Source organism: Microtus pennsylvanicus, chromosome 2 (assembly GCF_037038515.1).
Source record: "Microtus pennsylvanicus isolate mMicPen1 chromosome 2, mMicPen1.hap1, whole genome shotgun sequence".
Taxonomy (NCBI): domain Eukaryota; kingdom Metazoa; phylum Chordata; class Mammalia; order Rodentia; family Cricetidae; genus Microtus; species Microtus pennsylvanicus.
Genome location: NC_134580.1, coordinates 28,315,633 through 28,335,092, shown reverse-complemented (window position 1 = coordinate 28,335,092; position 19,460 = coordinate 28,315,633).

Below are 19,460 nucleotides of genomic sequence, written 5' to 3'. Positions count from 1 at the left end.
AAGGAAGGGGCAGTGCCTCATCCAAAACCAACTGTGAGGAACTGTCGGAGCGGACTGGGCGGTCTTCCTTCTGGAAAGGGATGGAAAACAACCGGACGGCCTGTGACAAGTTTCCAAGGCAAAAGGCCTAGGACTGGCTTTCTCGCAGTCAATCACCCGTAAGTCATTATGCTGTACCTTCAGCCAAAAACCCCAGCCAGAGAGCAACTCCCATTGCCCGCAGCTCAGTGGCTCTGGGATCCTGGCCCCGCATGGTGCAGTCACTAGGGTCAGCTGGGGAAAATGAGGGCTTCTGTTCAGCAGAGCCCACTCCTGTCTCTGAGATGTGACATTTCTGGCCTGTCTCTATAAATGAGATAATAAAACTATCTCACGGGATAGAGATTTGCATGGATACAGTGCCGGGCTCTCAGGAAGAACTCAGGTTCCGTCAGCCATTGCTCAGCGCTGTTTGCATTTTGAGGCAGCTGCAACAGATTCCAGATAACACCCGTCAGCTCAGAGCCCCCCTTGCCACAGGAAGAAGGCATTTCTGTGGCATGTGTGTGGCATAGCCAGTCCTATAAGCTCAAGGAAACCCCAGTGCTTGCTAGTGACCCTCTAGTCTTGGTGTCCAGGCGAGGCCGCCCTGCTGTCACAGGCCTAGAAGATGGGCCTACCCCACGCCTCTTCCTTCTCTGGAGACTCAAAGGTAGGAGGGCTCAGTGCATTCAGATGATGGCCTTCTAGACCTCCTGGCCAGCAGTAGTCTGAGGAACAGAAGTTTGGGAAGGACTGATGAGTACAGAGTGGAGACTTTATGCAATGGTTAAAGGGGGAAACTGAGGCCAAGGGAGGGTCGGTTACTTATCCAAGGTGTCCCCGAGGATTGGGGACTGAGCTGGGACTAGAACCTAGTGTAGACAGCTTTCCATGACACCCTCCACTTTCGACACCTGCTCTGAGCCTGTCTCCTCACCTGGATGATGGTGGCAGTGATGTTTCCCTCACATCTGTTTTCAGAATGTACAAGTGCACAACAAACAGGTGTCCACATACATAACACATGCACACACCACACACATGATTGCAATTCCTGCCGTTCGGGAGGAAGATGAGAACGAGGGGGAGAAACCAAGACCGATGCTAACGCAGGCAAGCTCCAGGGGAATAGAGAGCCCCACAAGGCTTGGGCCTCAGGCAGTGCTTGCACAAGGTGTCTGGTCCCCAGGTGCTCGCTGCTCAGGAGTCCCGCCCTCCAATTCACGGCTCTCCAGAGAAAGTCAGAGGTGAGGGTGGTAGAGCCGTATTTTGAGAAGGGTACCCATGACTCAGTTTCCTCCTTTAGCCATAGCATACCCAGACTTGGCACACAAAAAAGGGTGGAGGACCCCTCCCAGGGACCAGACTATCTTGACTGCATCTTGAAGTGAAATACTATTTTGTATGTACTGTCTCCCTCTACACCTTCAGTCCCTGCCTATCTCAGGGGTCCCTGGAAAGCTGAAGTTGAGCTGAAGTTGTGACAGTGGCTCCAAACTGACCTTGACCATTGGCTGTGGGACCTTCAATGCGCCACACACCCTTTCTGGTCTATACCTTTTCTTGTGATCACGAGGGCAGCGTTCATTGGTTCACTGCCCGTGACCAGCCTAGTGTCACGACAGACCCAGAATAGATGTCTACGATGCCATCGGCTTCTGCATGGTCCATGAGACCTCACCACAGATTTGAGCGTTTTTTGCTATACCTCCATATTTTCATGGGGCTAGGGGTGTGGCTCAGCGGAAGAGCACAGGTGAAGCCCTGGGTTCCATTGCACTGAAATAACAAACAAAACACCAAGGATAGGATCAGGCAGACCATGGGTACGTGTGGGTACATTTTACAGACCAGAACATGAAGCCCACAGAGATTGGGACTTCCAGGAAGCTTCAGAATATTCTGGTTTGGACTCAAGCCATGGAGGAGGGGGAGGGCAGTCATAACCGGACTCATGCCCTGGCATTGTGCTAGGCCTTTCTTCCTGCCAGGGAGGAAGAGGGTTCCTACCCCAGGCCCAGCCTCCCTTGCGGCCTGCAATACTCCTTGAGGCCACAGTTTGTTTTTGCTTCTTTTGTTTTTGTTTTTGTTTTTGTCTGGCCCCTCCAGCTTCCTAAATTGCAGTTCCCAGAACTGAATGAGGGCATCATGACAATTTGGCCACAGTAAAAGGTTTCTGAATGTGCAGCAACCAAAAACTTAATTCCAAACCCTAAGTCTAGTGAATCAGTGTTTGCGGTGGCTCGGTTGTACACTCGTGCACAGCTCATGCACTTCCTGTGCACATGTGGGTGGTGCACCTCCCAAGGCCAGCAGAACCTTGCTTGCAGCACCTTGGTGAGATCTGAGATTGTTGTGTTGTGAATTGCAGTGTTTTTACTGTACATATTCAGCCTTCTGTGTTTATTTATAGAAATTAATGATTTAATTATGAGAAAAAAGACTTTAGTATTTTCCTACCATCATTTTTCTGCATGTATCTTTTTTTTTTTTTTTTTTTGGTTTTTTGAGACAAGGTTTCTCTGTAGCTTTGGTGCCTGTCCTGGAACTAGCTCTTGTAGACCAGGCTGGCCTTGAACTCACAGAGATCCACCTGCCTCTGCCTCCCGAGTGCTGGGATTAAAGTCGTGCGCCACTACCGCCTGGCTGCATGTATTATTTTTGAATACCTGTAGATTATATCATGTTAGAATGTTTGAGTTTAGAAAATTGCTTTTCGTGGGCTGAGGAGATGGCTCAGTGGGTAAGTGCTTGTCATACATGTTTGAATCTTCACAACCGGAAGAGCGTGGTAGCCTGCCTATAATCCCCATACAGGGAGATTGAGAAAGGGTTCCTCAGGGCAAGCCAACTTGCTAGAGTGGCCAAACTGGTGAGCTCTGGGTTCAGGGAAAGACCTACCTAATAAAGTAGAGAGAAATCAAGAAGGTATCCAATGTCAGCCTCAGAACTCTACACACAGGTGACTGCGTGTGCACAGACACACATACACATACCACACAGACCACATACCATGTACACACACACTCAAAAAGAAAAAAAAAAAAAACTAGCCGGGCGGTGGTGGCACACGCCTTTAATCCCAGCACTCGGGAGGCAGAGGCAGTCGGATCTCAGTGAGTTCGAGACCAGCCTGGTCTACAGAGCTAGTTCCAGGACAGGCTCCAAAGCCACAGAGAAACCCTGTCTCGAAAAAACCAAAAAAAAAAAAAAAAAAAAAAAAACTATGCTGTTTAGCTGGACATGGTATCACATATCTGTAATTCCAGTACTTGGAAGACCGAGGCAGGAGAACCAGGAGTTCAAGACCAGCCTAGGCTAAAGAACAAGTTCAAAGTTAGGCTGAGCTACATGAGACTCTGTTCCAAAAAACAAAACAAACCAACAAACAACCCACATGTGCACAAATAGATAAAAGATAATAAAAGTTGCTATTTGTGTTGCTGACTTCCATGAAAAATTGCTGAATGGATTTTGACTTGTTATGAGAACAGAGTTTCCAATGATTTTTGAATTTACACTAAAGCCACTGGTTTTGTCCCACACATTTATATGAATCAATGTCCTCATATTGACCACTATAAAATCTGAATAGTAAGTACTTCTAGAAAACATTGAAGATGTACATCTTGCAGTATCAAATAGCCACAATTTAATTCTGTATGTAAGCTAAATGAGTACATTTATCTCAGTATGCAAATTTGCTTCTTTCTTTAATAAATGGTAAAACTGCCAGGTGGCACTCGCCTTTAATCCCAGAATTTAGGAGGTAGAGGCAGACAGATGTCTATGAGTTCTAAGCCAGCCTGGTTTACAGAGCGAGTTCCAGGACTACGAAGAGAAACCCTGTATCAAAGGAACCAAAACCAAACCAAACCAAACCAAACCAAACAAACAAATGTAAAATTACATGTATATCAAAGAATATTTTAAAAGTAAATTTCTTTTTTTTTTTTTTTCAAGCTGAAGTTTGGGGCCTCAATAAAAACTTTTAATTACATTTCAAAGATTTCATACAGTGCAACAGTGAATATTCGCAGCTAATATCCTCCATAGTCCATTTTTATCAAATGCTTAAGTGCATGTTCTTCCCCATGTTTTCCAGTCTTTTCGAGTTTCTAAAATAGGTTATGGACCAACAGGTTGAAATTTCTAGCTGTCTTGCTCTCCAGTTTTGGAAAGACGGGCGCCCACTGGCCTATTCTAGTCCCTGACTTCGGATAAGAAAGTAGGGGTCAGGACAGGGTGCCTAAGGAAAGGGAGGAGAAGCGACAGGAGCGGGAGAGACTACACACTGCACAAGAAAATGAAGTCAGAGAAACCCTGTCAAAAAAAAAAAGAAAGAAAAGAAAAAATAATGAAGTCAGGAGGAAGAAATAACCTAAGGCGTGAGAAGCAGGACCCTCTCGTGGTGTCCGCACTCTGCCCCAGGAAGGAAGGCTCAAAGAAAGATGAGAGACTGACTCAAGAAGTCACGCTCAGAAAAGCTTGTGGTGTGGGGGTCCTTGCTTCCATTGTATTGACAGTACTTGGGTGGATGTGAGGAAAAAGTAAATTTCTTTATAATTTCTTATTATTAAGTGTTTAAGTTTGTGCCTGTTTTATACACCTACATACCTGGGGTTGCAGAAAACTTTCTCAGACAAACAGGGACATGAGTGGGAGACACTGAAGAAGCCTTGATCCCTCTGTCCAACCACCCACTGAACCATGGGAGGTCTAGGGAGTGAGTGCCTGCTCAGTAGAGTTTGGGCAATGTGCTGTCTTGGGTGAGCGAGTAGGTACCTCACAGCCTTGAAAAGGATTTCTGATGGTTAAGCAGAATGCAATACAACAATGACCAAAACTGCTCTTAAGCCCAGAGCACTAAACACTGCTTTCTCTCCAGCTCCGGTCCTTTTCACTCACTGGAGGGGCCTTTTCTTTCCTTAGAAATCGATTCTTCAAGCCAGAATCACTGTGAGTAGCGAAGAAGTTCCAAGATGGCCTCTCATTCAAGTTTAATGTTCCTGGTTCAGTTTGGCTGGGAGAAGATGCTCTCTTTGCTTCTTTTCATCCTCCCCTCATTTGCTTCTTGCTTTTGAAGTCTCACGTAATCAAGGCTGAAAACCAAAAGAACAAAACAAAACAAAACACCCAAACAACAACAGCAACAATGTATCCAAGGCTGGCCCCAGAGTCCGATTCTTCTGCCCAAGCCCACTGGCCCCAAACACAGGCAGCTTCTCTGCCACCTGAAGCGTCTCTTCAAAAGAATTTAAAAGTTACGTATTTAGTGTGTTGGGAGTGGTGGTGTGTTATGGTGTGCATATGGGCATCGGAGGGTAACCTGTGGGAGCAGGTTCTCCCTTCCAACCATGACTTTTCTTCAGGGTGGGCAGGAAGCGCCTTTACCCCTGAGCTGTCTTGCTGGCCTGAGGTCTGGTCCGCCCATTGCTGCTCCCTCCTTCCAGCCCTTGGATGGATGCTGCTCTGAGCGCTTTTGCAGGGACGGCTCACCTCACGTGTGAGCAGCGATGACTTTGTTCTTTCCTCGGAAATAAACCACACGGCACAGCTTCATCTCCTGGTGGGATCTTCTGTTTGTAGCCATGAACATTTATGGTTGTTGCTTTGTGCTCATTCTTGACTCACTAAGACCGGGTTCTTGCTCATCTGTTTCTGCAGCTTCCTGAGTGCTCAGTGACTTTGCTTAACGCTGAACCACTGTGCGAATTTACTTATTGATTCATTCACAGTTATCTTCATTTATCCCTCCCTCAGCTACCTACCCCTCACTTCCAAAGCCCACCTCTAAAAAGCTGGCTAAGTTCTTGTTTGTGACCCACTGCCTTTAGGGTTGTATGAACACGGGCGTCAGATCATCCACGTGGGCGTGGGCAGCCTACCAATGGCTACCCACCTGAGAAATATGACTTCCTTTTCCCCAGCAACCATTAGGTACTTGTGGCTCCTTGGGGTGCAGCGTCATGAGCTCCACCCTTATTCTTGATGGAGCTCTGTCTTGTACGGGTCCTCTGCAGGCAACCTCCCCCAGTTGTGAGTTCACGGGTGCTGTAACCATGTTAGGACCAGAAGACGGTGTTTCATAGAGTTCTTTCCCATCCTCTGGCTGTTGCCTGAGCCTTGGAGGGAAAGCCATAGATCAGATGGCCCACTGAGCATGCCACAGTTACTTCTTTTCCACACTTTGATGAGTTATGAGTCTCTGCATTCACCACTGCCCACTGCATAAAGAAACTTCTTTGACCAAGGATCTATGACTATGAACAGAAGTGTTTAGAATGCAGTTTAACACACCAAGTCCATTTAGCAAAACGGCTGAAGTAGTTGGTCTCCCCTTTCCCACCAGAGCCTACAACCTCACCAGCCGTGGGCTTCTGAACAGGTTTACAGCGCCAAGCATGAATCCCCTCCTGTGGAACGGACTCAGATGTAATCCGAGTGATCTGTACTGTAGCATTTGAAGACGTATTTTATCATTTGAGACAGAGTCTCATTACGGAGCTCAGGCTGACCTCAAATTTATGATCCTCCTGCCTCAGTCTCCCGAGTGCTGGGATTACAAGCAAGTGCTGCTCTCCCCGTGTGAAGGCGTTTTCAGTGGTGACTAACCTAAGTAGCAAAGAGAAGCCTCTTGGAAGCTTACCAGGCCAAGTCTATATTCGCACCGGCAATGACAGCTACTCCCAGAGGTCATCACACGCCATAATGGTGAGGAAGATAATGAGAAAATCAGGCACACCACAGGATTGATGGATACAGCAGCTACTGCATTAAATGTGCTTAATTCTCATGTTGTCACGCGTTCTGGGAACTCTTAAAAGTATTAGCTCTCTGTGGTGGTTTAAATGCGTGCAGGCCTCTTCAGAGTCCCAGGAACTGGAGTTCCAGGAGTCATAAGCCACCCTGTGAGTAAGCTGGGAGCTGAACACACATCCTCTGCTAGAGTACTATGTATCCTAACCATGGGAGCCATCCTTTCGTCCCTCAAAGAAGGTTTTGTTTCCGTGAAAGTGAACCTCATTCCATCCCTCAGTATAGTCAAGATGGCCTGGCTTTGGTAGCACACGCCTTTAATCCCAACGTTCAGTCGGCCAAGGTAGAGCAATAGCTGTGAGTTTTAGGCCAGCCTGTCCTACGGAGTTCCAGGTAGGCTGGAGCTACATAGTAACATCTTGTTTAACAAAATCAAGACAAAAAAGAGAGCTAGAGGGGCTGGAGAGATGGCTCAGTGGTTAAGAGCACTGACTGCTCTTCCAGAGGACCCGGGTTCAATTCCCAGCACGCACATGGCAGCTCATAACTGTCAGAAGATCCAGTTCCAGGGGATCTAACACTTTCTCACCAATGCACATAAAATAAAGTTAAATAAACCATAAAAATATTTAAAAAAAAAGAGAGCTAGAGGTCCCTAATAATATAATTGTTAGTGTGTCCTTTGCTAGTAGCTTGAAAGGAAATTGGTATGCTTCTCCCTGCCCTGCTGCTGTGGCGGCACACACTTTTTTTTTAATCCCAGCACTCAGGAAGCAGAAGCAGATGGTCTCTGTGAGTTCAAGGCCAGCCTGGTCTCCATACTGAGTTTCAGGCCAACTAGAGCTACATAGTGGCCTAGTCATTGTTCTGTTGCTATGAAGAGACACCATGAACCACACAACTCAAAAGGGCAAGTGTTTGATTGGGGGCTTGTGATGTTCCCATCTTGGTAGGAGCACTGTGGCATATATTGCTCTGGAGCAGTAACTGAGAGCTACAGACTGATCCACAGACTGCAGAAAGAGAGACTGGGCCTGGCATGGGGCTTTTAAAGCTCAAAGCCCACCCCCAATGACATGCTTCCTCCAAAAAGGCCACACCTCCTCCAACGAAGCCATATTCTTCCTAATCCTTCTAATCCTATCAGAGAGCTCCACTCTCTGGTGACGAAGTGTTATTCAAATATAGGAGCCTATGGGGATCGTTCTTATTCAAATCAATGCATATAATGAGACTCTGTCTCAAAAAAGGGAATATTCCAAGCAATATTTGATATATATCAAAGTTATTCTAAACAGTTCTCAATCTCCTTGAAGGCTTGGGAACATCTGAGCTGCATCCTAAGTCCTCAGGTGCTGTGCCTCAGTCGCCCCATTTTCCACAGCAGAGTTCACGACTGTGGCACAGATCTGGTGAGGGGGAGGGCAGCCATGAGCTGTCACCCCAGGCTGCTTTTCCTGTTCTTGCCTGTGACAGGAAAGGATGCAGGCCCAGAGGTGATAGAGTCCTGTGGCCTCTGTCCTTCCCATTTGGGGAGATGCGAGGTGGGGGATAAGTCACAGACGTTGGACTTTCACCTCACCTTTCATGGCTTCCCAGGGTCCTCAGGGCCTTGGGCCCTAAGTCCCCTCTGTCCTCTTCATCCTTCTGAAATCCTTCTGAGTATTCATGGCCTGTGTGTCATCCTCATCGTCCACAGCCAGGTCCTGACATCTAACCCTCTGGATTGAGCCCTGTGCTAAGAAGAACATTTACTTATCTCTCAAATGGTGAGATGAGTGATGGATGGTTAGAAAGATAGATAAAACTAGGATTTCAGAAAACTTTCCTAAGTGTGCTTTGAATTCTTGTTTCCCAAAAGGTAAATCAAATCAAAGACAAAATGATTTTGTGATCAATTCCCAGTTGTCAGTCAGTTTGAGAGGCACTGCTGGACATTACCCATGAGAATGTGTGTTCTCCCTGGGGAGACCCTCAGCTCCATTTCCCAGCTCTTGAGTCTGTGTTTCTTACTCTTAGTACTGATGCTGACCCGGTGGGCCCTGACTTCTCTGACTGTGAAGCTCAGGAACATGGAGACTGTTTCTGGTTTGTTCCCAATCGCACCCCCAGCACCTCTCACGCTCTCTGCGTGTTCTAGCTGCTCAATGAATGTTTGTTGAGGAACTTCCTCAGGTCCACCCTGGCTCTGACCGCCACCCACCCTCTGTGAAGGAGCTACTGGAACTGATTCCAGAAGAGCTGGTTCTTGGAGCATGGGCTAGACGGGGAGTACCGGAGTGTATTTGAACTTTGGTGGATGTGACAAGGACTGGATGTAAAAGTGGGCTGGGGGCAGGGAGATGTCCTCACAACTGTCTTGGGGGGAGATGAGTTCCTACTTACTCAGGGGGGTCTCAGCAGGATGAGCGGGGGTGGGGGACAGCCCCAGCAATGGGAGGGGGCATAGGTCACAGGCCAATGGGGCCTCTGACAGGAGGGCAGCTGGGTGCATGGCAGCTCCAAACTCTTCCTTATCCTCTTGTCCTCCTCACCCACTGCAGCTGGGGGGAAGCCGGCCAGACTGGAGGCCCAGCGGGGTGGGGGGCGGGGAGCGGGGGGCGGGGCTGAGGGCGTCTTGAAGGCTGCTGCTGTTTCTACCTTTTAGGACCTGGGAAGGCCTGCTTGCACCACCAGCTGGCCTAGGAAGTCTGGTGTGCTCACCTCCAGGGAGAGAGGGGAACCTTGAATGCCAGCCAGGATGCACCAGAGCCATCACCAAACAGGAGCTGGCAACAAGCAGCACCCAGTGACCTTGTATACAAAGGTCGCCTGGACCTATTTACTCTCTGTTCACAGGATCCTGACTTCCTGTGCCAGCTGCCGGCTTCCTGGTTGGGTATCCTATTAGCTCCTCTCCCTCCCAGACCCTCCCTCCCCCACCTCTGGCCTGTCACCACAACCTTTACCTTCCTAGTGTCACCCCCCACAGCTTCCGCCCCAGCCTGTTCCTTCTTCCTTAGCAACCAGCCCTAAGCTCCGCTCTCCCTGCCCTCTCAATTATAAGGTGCAGCGAGACAGTGTATCTGGATTAGGGACCAGGGAACTGAAGGAGCAGCTGGCAGCCACCTCCTCTATCCCACCCCTATGGCCACATCCCTTGTCTCACATCCCGTAGCAGGGATAGAGTGTATGCTTTCGCAAGTGAGCTGCAAGCTCTCAGCACAGAAGCCGTGTCTAACGTACCTTTGCTGTCCTAATGCTTTGCACGTGATTGGCCTGGGACGGATGCTGGAAAAATGTTTATAGAATGAACACATGTTTGCCCAAGGTCAGGCAGCTAGGAAGTAGCTATAATTCAAACCTAGTTCTTCCTGGATCTCACCTCACCCCACCCTGAACCCTCCAGGAAGCCTTCCTCTACTTAGGCAGCTTCTGTCCCCACGCCTTAGAGACCTGGACACTTGCTACATTCTTGTCCTCACCCAGGATAGGCTCTGACCCCACAACTCTGTGACTTTGGGAATGCCATGAGAAGACCTCAGCCACGATAGTGATCCCTGTTTGTGGGCCACTCACCATCCCTTTGCCCCGCCCCTTTCTCTTGCTGGCTCCCATAAGGGCCCCTAGCCCCAGGCCCAGCTCTGTTCATTTTGCAGCAGCTTAGTGCCGGGCTCCAACCTTTGCACTGGGTCTGCATTCCCTCCTAGTTCCAGCCGGGACCTCTGCTGTCTCCCATAGTAATGTGAGGCTTTTGGGGGTGTCTGGTGCTGCCGCTAGGCTTGCATGGGGCTGAACACTGACCTTAAGGATGGAGGGACCATTGTTTTCTCCAGTGAGAGAAGGCATGGAGGTCTGCCTGTCTGTGAGGCCTGAAATCACTCAGGCCTTCCAAGGGTTGAAGGCCGTGAGGCTCTGGGAAGTCCTTTACCCTATCTAACCACCCACCTCGGGCCACAACATTGGCCCATCACCTCCGGCCACAACGTTGGCCCATTTGCTCTGCGGCCAGTTGACAGACGGCTGTTTTCTCGTGGCTTTAGAACAGTGAGACAGTTCATTGTGTTTACTTAGCCAGGCAGCAAATGTTTCCTGAGCATGAGCCATGTGCCAGGTACTGGTCTAGGCTTTGGCCATCCACCACGGAAGGAGTCTGACAGATTGCTGGGGGAGGGGCTTGCAGCACACAACATTTAGTGTGTGCCGCAGAGGCCCACCGCCTGATAAGGCCTGAAAACGCCAGGATGAGGCTGAGTGGTGAGGATTTGCCCAGCACTTGTGAGAACCTGTGTAAGATCAGCACCAGAAGACAAATGAACAAACAAACAAACCAAGATCAACAGCAGCAAAGAGAGAAGAAAGGGAAAGATTGAATAATGTTTCCTCTCAAGCATCGCCCCGCCGCTTAGTGCACGAATTCCGTAATTCAATTAGAAGTGAATGCTGGGTGACGGTTCAGCAGCCAGCGGTGCTTGCCTGAAAACCGAGTTCAGTCTGCAGGAGCCACACCGGGAAGAAGACACCTGACTCCTGCGAGTTGTCTTCCGACCCTCACATGCGATGTCTGCACACATGCGCATGCATGCACGCATTATAAAGCGTTTTTAAGTGGACGTTGTATCTTTTAAAAGAGAATCACAGTCAGCCATGGTGGCACACTCCTTTAATCCCAGCATTCGGGAGGCAGAGGTGGGCAGATCTCTGTGAATTTAAGGCCAGCCTGGTCTACAGAGAGAGCAGTCAGGACTTCATAGATTCTCAAGCAAAACCAAATAAGATAACCACAAGCTGATATGGCGGCACACAACTGCAATTGCAGAACTGGGAAGTGGAGCCGGGAGGATTGGGAGTTCAAAATCGCTCTCTGATATATGTGATCCTGTCTCAACACCCTCTCTCCCAGAAAAAAAAGGTAATTACGGAGTTAACATCTGACCCCACATTGTCTTTGCCGTATATCCAAAAGAGCAGACCATTCCAGCCTCACCCTCACTCACACTCACCCTCTCTCTCTTTCACACACTCACACTCACTCACACTCTCACACCCTCACTCACACACTCACACACACTCCCACACACACTCTCACACTCACACACTCACACACACACTCACACTCACACACTCACACTCACACACTCACACCCACACTCACACACACTCTCACACTCACACACTCACACTCACTCTCACACACTCACACACACACTCACATACTCACACTCACTCTCACACACTCACACACACACTCACACACTCACACTCACACACTCACACCCACACTCACTCACTTGCACTCACACTCACACACACACTCACACTCACACACTCACACACACACTCACACACACACTCAAACACACACTCACACACTCTCACTCACACACTCACACACACATACTCACACACACACTAACACACTCACACACACTCACACACTCTCACACTCACACACTCACACTCACACACACACTCACACACTCACACTCACACACTCTCACACACACTCACACACTCACACCCACACTCACACACACATACTCACACACACTCACACACTCACACTCACACACACTCACACACTCACTCTCACACACACACTCACACATTCACACTCACACTCACACACTCTCACACACACTCACACTCACACACTCACACACACATACTCACACACACTCACACACTCACACTCACACATACTCACACACTCTCACACTCACACACTCACTCTCACACACACACTCACACATTCACACTCACACTCACACACTCTCACACACACTCACACACTCACATCCACACTCACACACTCACACTCACTCTCACACACTCACACACACACTCACACACTCACACTCACACACTCTCACACACACTCACACACTCACACACTCACACTCACACACTCACACCCACACTCACTCACTTGCACTCACACTCACACACACACTCACACACTCACACTCACACACTCTCACACTCACACTCACACACACACTCACACACACTCACACTCACACACTCACACTCACACACCCACACTCACACTCACACCCACACTCACACTCACACTCACACACTCACACTCACACTCACACACACACTCACACACTCACACTCACACACTCACACACTCACACTCACACACACACTCACACACTCACACACACTCACACACACACTCACACACACTCACACACACACTCACACACACACTCACACTCACACACACTCACACTCACTCTCCCACACTCACACACACACACTCAGACTCACTCTCACACACACACACTCACACACCCACACTCACACACTCACACACACACACTCACACACACACTCACACTCACACACTCACACACATTCACACTCTCACATTCACAGGCTCAGGGACAGCTGCAGGGGAGGGGATGATACAGGGCGAGAGCCAGAGGAGCCAGGAGTTCACGGAGAGAGTGTGTCTTCTGGTAATGTCAGAAGCTGTACTGCTTTGTCATCTTTTACTCTTTTGGCTTTTTGGGGGGCCCGCCACCCAGCTCCCGAGTAAACCACACACACAGAGGCTTTTTCTTACTTATAAATGCCTGGCCTTCACGTGACTTGATTCTTGCCCTCTTTCTTTCTTTCTTTCTTTCTTTCTTTCTTTCTTTCTTTCTTTCTTTCTTTCTTTGTTTCTTATTTATTTATTATGATACAATATTCTGTTGGTATGCCAGAAGACCCCATTACAGATGGTTGTGAGCCACCATGTGGTTGCTGGGAATTGAACTCAGGACCTTTGGAAGAGCAGCCAATGCTCTTAACCTCTGAGCCATCTCTCCAGCCCTTGCCCGCTTTTCTTAAATTATCCTGTCTACCTTTTCCCTCTGGGCTTTTATCTTTCTTACTTATGTATATTTTACTTTCCTTCTTACTCTGTGGTTAACTGTGACTGTCCTCAGTGTCCTCCTCTTCTTGCTCTCTTGTTCCTCCTCTTTCTTCTTTCTCCTTCTATTTATCCTCTGTCTGCCAGCCTTGCTTATCCTTGCTCCCGACTTGCTATTGTCGGTTCATCTCTTTATTAGACCATCAGGCGTTCTAGGCAGGCACAGTAGCACAGCTTCACAGAGTTAAACAAATGCAGCGCACACAACAGTCACACACCTTGAACTAATACTCCTTAACACTGCACCCATAAAATCTCACCAGCCTGATGCTTGGGCATGAGCTGAGCAGTGACGACAGCAACTGTGGACGGGGAAGACCACAAGAACTAAGGCAACTACAGGGTGATAGCCTTCCCCAAGAAGACACACATTGGCTCTCCAATACCAAATGGTCGGCCCTGAAAACATACATGCAGATAAAATCATACAGATACACAAAAATATATGCATGTGTGAATATAACAATAATTAATGAAAAAGGAGGTACAGATTCGAAAGAGAGCAAGGAGGTTTTGGAGGGAGGAAAGGGAAAATGATGTAATTAATTATCTTATAATCTCAAAAAATAAGAGACGATTAAAAGAAGCCCGTTAAGTGGAAGAAGCAGACATGAAAAGACATATGTTGTATGGCACCTCTTATGCGTTGTCCAGCACAGGCAAATCCACAGAGACACAAAATAGACAAGTGATTGTGAGAGGCTGGGGCAGGGGGATGACGGAGAAGGGGAGCTCAGAGGGAACAGGGTTTCCTCTGGGGTGATGAGCTGCCCAGCAGTAATAGTTGCATCATACTGTGGGTTTCCTGGATAACTCTGAGCTGTCTACGGGAAGATGGTTGAAGTGGTGGATTCTGGGCCATTCTGCTTTACAGTGGAACGAGGGTTTGCTGTCCCGACCTTGTCACACTGTACCACAAGCAGAGTGACAGATTCAGAGGCCAGCCAATCAAGCCTTGAGGGCCCTGGAGGGCAGATAGAGCAGGATCAAGGGAGGGGAGGAACAGGGAATGGCTGGGTTTGCTGTCGTGCCTTAGCAAGGCAAGCTCTGGGGGTGGGCAGGCTGGAGAAGTACGCTGACACGGGACATTTCTAGGCTGACCTGCTTCCGGGACAGGCAAGACGGGCAGAAGATGACCAGGGAGCTGCAGAGGCCAAAGGCGACGTGTGGAAGGCAAGGCTGGAGGGCAGCAAGCAGAGGCTTCAGTGATGGCGGGAGCAGCAGGTGAAGGCTGCAGGCCGGAGAGAAAGGCAGAGCAGGCAGAGACTCCGTGTTCAAAAACACCAGAGCCAGGCTAAACCACAGGCTGGTCCCAGCCAGGAACCGGGGGGGGGGCTAACTTTTCGGGGGTGGGAGGAAGAGTTGGAGCATAGAGGGGACATTATCAAGGTGGACGGCAGGTGAGGCTTTCCTAGGTCTGGACTTCTGAGTTCTTTCTAATGAGGAGGAGGGTCAGCTGTCAGTATGCTAACACCAGGAGGCTGCACTGGAGGGCCCAGGACAGGGCTGAACTAGCAATGGAGAACAGAGAAGGGTCAGGGGGTCATGGATGGGGACAGCGGAGAGGGAGGACTGCAGTGAGAGGGACAGCGGAGCCTCATGGCAGCAGGCCCTCTCCAGCAGGGCTCAGCAGTCCAGCGGAAGGCACCAAGGCAGCCAGATCTTCCGGCCCAGAAGGCTCTGAGTGGTGTAGCAGCCCCTGGGCAGGGATGGCAGACAGGAAAGCTCAGTCAGGCCAGAGAGCTTGGGGTGAGGAGAAGGCATGGTGGGGCCTGGAAGTCTTGGGGTGTGAGACTGAGGGACAGACAGATGGGAGGTGACTAGAGAGCAGACCATCCATGAGCTTTGAGGGTCACAGGGTCACAGGTTGAGTCCCGGGTGCGGGTCGGAGGCCTGCAGGTTAGGTGAGTCCCGGGTTGCGGGTCGGAGGCCTGACTGACACAGACAAGGTACAGCAGAAGTTAGCCGCTCACCGGCTGACAGACTGAGCGAGGCTGGAGCACGGGAGGGGGCTCTGGGACCATGCTGTGGGAGGGAGAGAAAGGCTTGTCCCAGGATGCTGGGCCAGGAGGAGTCAGGCTGGAGGGAAGAGTGGGAGAAGCAGAGCAGGAAATGCTGGTGGCTGTGTGCCTCCGTGTGGGCACGAACGGCTGGACACAGGTGTCCAGACCAGTTCCCTCTGCAGAGCCCAGCACAGAGGGACTCCATCCTGACAGGGGGGCCGCCACAGTTGGGGCTGCCCTTCTGAGGGAGCTTGCACCCATCTCTCCAGCCAGCTGTCAGCACCCTCGTTGAGATGTGATGGACGTGCATGGTCCATGTCCTGTCCCCAGGCCGCAGCTTTCAGCTGAAAGAAACGGAATTTTTAGCCCATAGACCCAGACTCCAGCCAACCACAGTGGCCTCTTTCCAAGCCCATCTGTGTACTAGACCACAGCCAGAGTGAGGGAGGCACCCTACCTCCCTGCGGCCAGAGTAATGGGGGCACCCCTCTTCCCTGCAGCCAAAGTGAGGAGGGGCACCCCACCTCCCTGCGGCCAGAGTGAGGGAGACACCCCACCTTCCTGCGGCCAGAGTGAGAGGGCACCCCACCTCCCTGCGGCCAGAGTGAGGGGGACACCCCACGTCCCTGCAGCCAGAGTGAGGGAGGCACCCACGTCCCTGCAGCCAGAGTGAGTGAGGCACCCACCTCCCTGCAGCCAGAGTGAGTGAGGCACCCCACCTCCCTGTGGCCAGAGTGAGGGGGGCACCCCACCTCCCTGCGGCCAGAGTGAGGGGGACACCCCACGTCCCTGCAGCCAGAGTGAGGGAGGCACCCACGTCCCTGCAGCCAGAGTGAGTGAGGCACCCACCTCCCTGCAGCCAGAGTGAGGGAGGCACCCACCTCCCTGCAGCCAGAGTGAGTGAGGCACCCCACCTCCCTGCAGCCAGAGTGAGGGAGACACCCCACCTCCCTGTGGCCAGAGTGAGGGGGGCACCCCACGTCCCTGCAGCCAGAGCGAGGGAGTCACCCCACCTCCCCCCCCCATAGGACCTTCTCTGCTGCCCCAGGCCTGCAGGATGGCTTCAGCAGCCACTCGGTCAGATGCATCTCATGAATGGACCACACTTAATCATCTGTGTTCCCCACTTGTCCCTGCACTCTCCTCCATGGCTGAATATGGTGGCCACCTCCTCCCGAAGGACATCCCCCTCCCTCCCTCTGGCTAGCTCCTAGTCCTGCCCTCTCCTCTTCCAGGAAGCCTTCCCTTTGAGTCATGAACACCCTATTGTGTATTCCTAGAGCTTCCTCCTCGTCCAAGCTCTGTGCTCGTCTGTGGCCTGGTCTTCCTGCCACGGATCTGGGGTTTCCAACACATCACCTAATATGAGTATTCAGCACAAGCTATTGCATGTGGCTGGGCTGGGCTGCGGATTTCCGTTTAATTCTCTCTCTTTCTATTAGACAAGGTCTCATTTAACCTAGCTGGCCTGGGTAGCACTTCATCCCGGGGGATCCCTAAGGTCACCTTAATTCCTCACTGCTTCCTGAAGACAATGAGTGGACCATAGACTTTTCACTGCTTATGCAGCTGCCTGACCCCGCAGATGAACGTATCCAACCCTGGCTCGTGTGAGCCTCGATATCATATCTTTCCAGTCCCCATCAGTTGTGCCCCCATCACTCTTTTTGCTACTTCACTTCTTCGGGGGAGACTCCTGGGTCTCTGCCTGGAGATCACAGTGTGCGACACACCCACCCACCTGCTCTGTCCCCGCCCTTCTGCACCTGCGTTTCCTGGTGTAGAATGGTCTTTTTGTACACTGTGAAGATGTGTCTTTGCCAAGGTGCCTTCTGATTGGTTTAATAAAGGGCTGAGTGGCCAATAACCAGGCAGGAAGAGGTTAGAGGGAACTTCTGGCCAGAGGAGAGGAGGAGAGAGAGACAGAGACAGAGACAGAGACACAGAGAGAGACACACACACACACACACACACACACACACACACACACACAGAGAGAGAGAGAGAGAGAGAGAGAGAGAGAGAGAGAGAGAGAGAGAGAGAGAGAGAGAAATCTAGGAGCGGGAGAGAGGCCAGGAGAGGAAACAGGAGGTATAAGATGGAAAAAGCCACAAGGCAAAATGTAGATTAACATAAATGGGTTCATTTAAGCTATGAGACCTAGTGGGACAAACCTAACCTAAGCTATAGACTGAGCTTTCATAATTAATAATGCCTCCATGTCGGTTTTTGTGAGCTGGTGGCCCAAAGAAAAATCTGTCTACGACTTCCCACAGGCTTTCTCTGACTAAGTCTCCCTTGGCTCCCTCCTTCCCAAGCCCTCTCTAGTCTCAACTCCCTGTGTCCCTCCAGTTCACACGGTTGGGCAGAAATAGGGGCAGGGCTAGGAAGCAGAGGACTCTGGGAGTCAGGCCAGGTCATGTTCCTTAGGCGTCCTGAGGTTTTCTCTGGAATGAGGGGAGCTGTCTGGAGCTGCAGGTTTGTTCTAGAAACTGTAGCTCTACCAAGAGTTTCCACAGTGCCCTGGAGGGACTCAAGGTGGCCTTCACCCCAGAGGACCTGCCCAGCAGTGTGTACAGGGGACTCCTGGGTAAAGAGGAGAGAAAGAGAGGGCAGGGGGCAGAGCCTATGGAAGGGTTCACACCCTACAGCTCTGCAGTCAGTTCCAGGGCACCCCAAGTTCTGGGGCTTCTGGGGGCTACAGGGAAAGTGGTCCTGCTCAGCTGCCCCAAGGCTGGAAAGAGGGCTCACTCACAGTTTGCTGTTTCTCTGAGAGTTCCAGGCCCTGAAGGTTTCCTGACTTGGAGCTGAAGTCAAATAGCAATGAGCCTCAGCTCTATCAGCCTTGGGCTACTCAGCATGCTATCTGCAGCAGATCTGAGCCTACTCCATAGGCTTCTAACCAACAAGTACAGGGAAACAAGTTAACCATTACTGGCACTGGATCTAGAGGCTGGAGAGGAAGCTTGGTGGTTAAGGACACTTAAGGCTTTTTCAGAGACTCCTGGGTTTGCTCCCAGCATCCACATCAGGTGGTTTACAATTGCCTGTTCCAATGCCCTTTGGCCCCTTTGGGCTCCTGCACACACTGGTGCATATAAGCACACACAACCACACACACACACACACACACACACACACACACACACATATTTATAAATAAAAATAAGAAATAAATCCTTTAGAAAAGAGTAAGTACTAGAACTGGGGGAGTGTGGGCAGTGCTTGCCTACGGCAACACAGGGCTGTAGTCAATAGAGGCAGAAGGTCAGCAAGACCTCGTCTTAAAAATAACAAGTCAGGGTTGGGGGTCTAGGTCAGTTGATACAGTGCTTGCCTTGCAAGCATGGAACATTCATTTCAATTCCCAAAACCCTTGTAGAGGAAACAAAGCCAGGCTTGATGGTACGGAGGAAGAATGATCCTTGGCCAGCCAGGCTAGCCCACTAGGTATGTTCCAGGCTGGTGAGAGATCCGGGCTCGAGAGAAAGAAAGAGGTGGATGGCACCTGAGGGACCATATTGAGTTTGTCCTCTGGTATGTGCACCCCCATACGCATGAACACGCACACACACCCACACAACAATACACCCACACACCCACACAGCACACAAGTCAATTCGAAGAGAGTTCATATTGAAATACGCATAAAACACAAACCTCAATGGAATGGAACTCTGCCACGTCCCAAGCCAGAAAAAGGTCACCTTGGGGAAGGTGGTGACCGGAAGCAGACCCAGAACCTAGAGTGCTGCTCCTGTGTCTGGAAC